The sequence below is a fragment of the Bactrocera tryoni genome, chromosome 3 (assembly GCF_016617805.1).
Source record: "Bactrocera tryoni isolate S06 chromosome 3, CSIRO_BtryS06_freeze2, whole genome shotgun sequence".
Taxonomy (NCBI): Eukaryota; Metazoa; Arthropoda; class Insecta; order Diptera; family Tephritidae; genus Bactrocera; species Bactrocera tryoni.
The window spans coordinates 60,310,998-60,314,151 of record NC_052501.1 but is presented as its reverse complement, the minus strand read 5'-3'; positions in this window follow the sequence as shown (position 1 = coordinate 60,314,151).

Sequence of the window (3,154 nt, the reverse complement as noted above, 5' to 3'; positions counted from 1 at the left end):
GTGCTGTTGCATTAAGGTTAAGAAGGGGCTTGAGTGTGTCATTTCTGCGGAATGACTGGATTTCTGACGATGTTGTGGAGAGGGAGTGATATCTAGGGAGCAAGAGGCTCCTTGATGATAGGGTTAGGTGTAGGTGGCAAGAACGTGGTATAGAGGATTTGAAGCTGCGGACGATACTCGGACATTAGGGATTTGGGTGGTATGGGGATTAGCTGGACTGATGGACAATTAGATGTTAGTGGTGTGATCTCCACTAGTCGGAATACCGAACAGTTAGGGTCGTTTGCGCATTAGGCGAAGGCGGTTAGCTGGAAGTTAGGGTTGGTTTCTGTATGATTGGTGTGTGTAAGTGATGTGTGTATGGGGTCCAACTCCTGGCCACCAGTCCAGAGCCGTATGGAAGCTCAACTGGTAGTAGTTTCGGCTACGAGGTCTGACCGGAGACTTAATTCTGGTACCACGGGGAGCAGGATCCCTTGGAGTTCGCTCCAACCTGCTCGTGCGGACTGGCCCCTCGGGGAGTATCGTGGTGGTTGTGGTTAAAACCCAAATCGCGGGAAGAACTGACTTTGTCAGTTGAATGTGGAATTGAATTGCAACCGGGTGCCGGACCCAAAGCACGGCAGAGGTTTTAGATGGGCCTCGAACCTTATCCAGGTGGTTAGTGTGTCCATTCCACACTGCCAATTGGTACTGAAAATGCTTTGCATTCTCAGGGCGCTGATCAACGCATTGATTTGATCCGCTGTGCTTTTGAGCGCCGTGGAGTAAGGCTGTCGTCAGCAGGTGCCCACGTAAAACACACCGGACGTTGTCAACAGTGACGTGAGAGCTAAGTCGCGAGTGCGACGACTGTTTGTTTGATGACAGGAGATATTTTGTTTTGCCCTCGTTCACTGCCAGACCCATTTTCTGTGCTTCCTTGTCCAGCCTGGAGAAAGCAGAACTAACGGCGCGGGTGTTGAGGCCGATGATATCAATATCGTCGGCATACGCCAGCAGCTGTGCATTCTTATATTAAATGGTACCTTCTCTGTTTAGTTCTGCAGCTCGAACTACTTTCTCCAGAAGCAGATTCAAGAAGTCGCACGATAGGGAGTCGCCTTGCCTGAAACCTCGTTTGGTATCGAACGGCTCGGAGAGGTCCTTCCCGATCCTGACGGAGCTTTTGGTGTTACTCAACGTCAGTTTACACAGCCATATTAGTATTGCGGAGATACCAAATTCAAAAATCGCGGCATAAAGGCAGCTCCTTTTCGTGCTGTCGAAAGCAGCTTTAAAATCGACGAAGAGGTGGTGCGTGTCGATCTTCCTTTCACTGGTCTTTTCCGAGATTTGGCGTATGGTGAAAATCGGGTTGATTATTGATTTTCCAGGTCTAAAGCCACACTGATAAGGTCCAATCAGTTTGTTGACGGTGGGCTTTAATCTTTCACACAATACGCTCGATATAACCTTATATGCGATGTTGATGAGGGTGATCCCACGGTAGTTGGCGCAGATTGTGGGGTCTCCTTTTTTATGGATTGGGCATAGCACACTTAAATTCCAATCGTTGGGCATGCTTTCGTCCGACCATATTTTGCAAAAGAATCTGATGCATGCTCCCTATTAGTTCTTCTCCCGCCGTGTTTGGAAAAGCTCGGCCACGGCGATCCGTCGGCCCCTGCCGCTTTGTTGTTGTTCTTAGGGGCGGGCAGTTGCCATTCCGAACTTCTTCATGGTCGGGTAATGGAACGTCTGCTCCATCGTCATCGATTTGGGGAATCGGGTTCCTCGCTTCTCCTGGTGTTGACGTTTGCTGTTGTTATTCCACCAGGCTGGAGAAATATTCCCTCCATAATTTAAGTATGCTCTGGGCATCAGTGACTAGATCACCTTTGAGAGTTCTACAAGAGTATGCTCCGGTCTTGAAACCTTCTGCAAGCCGCCGCATTTTTTCGTAGAATTTTCGAGCATTACCCCTGTCGGCCAACTTATCAAGCTCTTCACACTCACGCATTTCGGCCTCCCTCTGTTTCTGTCTCCAAATGCGTCTCGCTTCTCTTTTCAACTCTCGGTATCTATCCCATCCCGCACGTGTAGTGGTCGATCTTAACGTTGCGAGGTAGGCAGCCTGTTTTCTCTCCGCTGCGACACGGCACTCCTCGTCGTACCAGCTGTTCTTTTGCACTTTCCGAAAACCAATGGTTTCGATTGCAGCTGTACGTAAGCAGTTTGAAATGCCGTCCCACAGTTCCCTCATACCGAGTTGTTGACGAGTGCTCTCAGAGTCGCAGGAGTGCAAACCGAGTAGAAATCGTTCGGCTGTCTGTTGTGATTACGGCTTCTCGATCGAACCTTCCTTGTGTTTGTTGGCGTGCGTTTTTTGCTGCGCAGAGGCGAGGTCACGAATCTTGGCTGCAGCAAGATGGTGGTCGGCGGTGCTCTTCAGATGCAGTTGGGACCTCGGAGCGCACGCACATCTGAAACACTGGAGACGTGTCTTCCGTCTATCACAACATGATTGATCTGGTTGGTAGTTTTTCGATCCGGAGACAGCCAGGTAGCTTGATGTATCTTCTTGTGCTGGAATCTAGTACCACAGATAACCATATTTCGGGCCCCGGCGAAGTCGATCAGCCTCAACCCATTTGGGGATGTTTCCTCGTGGTAGCTGAATTTACCGACCGTAGTGCCAAATATACCTTCTTTGCCCACCCTGGCGTTAAAGTCGCCAAGCACGATTTTAATATCGTGGCGGGGGCAGCCTTCATAAGCGCGCTCCAAGCACTCATATAAGGCATCTTTGGTCACATCGTCCTTCTCATCCGTCGGGGCGTGGGCGCAGATCAGCGATATGTTGAAGTCGCTCCTCTGTGGCTGTCGTTTAATTTTCATTGGCACTGTTTTTTACGTGGCGGGGCTCAAACCCTGCGCAGAACCCTGCGAAGAAGATGTTTCACCTTCTCACTTTAGCTCGCCTTCAAACGGATATTCTTATGCTACCGAGAGGATACTTGGTCGAAGACCGGAAGTCGTTAGCTGCTTAAACCGTTTGTAAAAGAATCGTGTCTGGCCACTCCCAAGTGAATGGCGATCAGAGAACTTTCCTCACTTGCGTGAACTTCTACACATGACGCTATCCTCCATAATACATAACTATACATACATA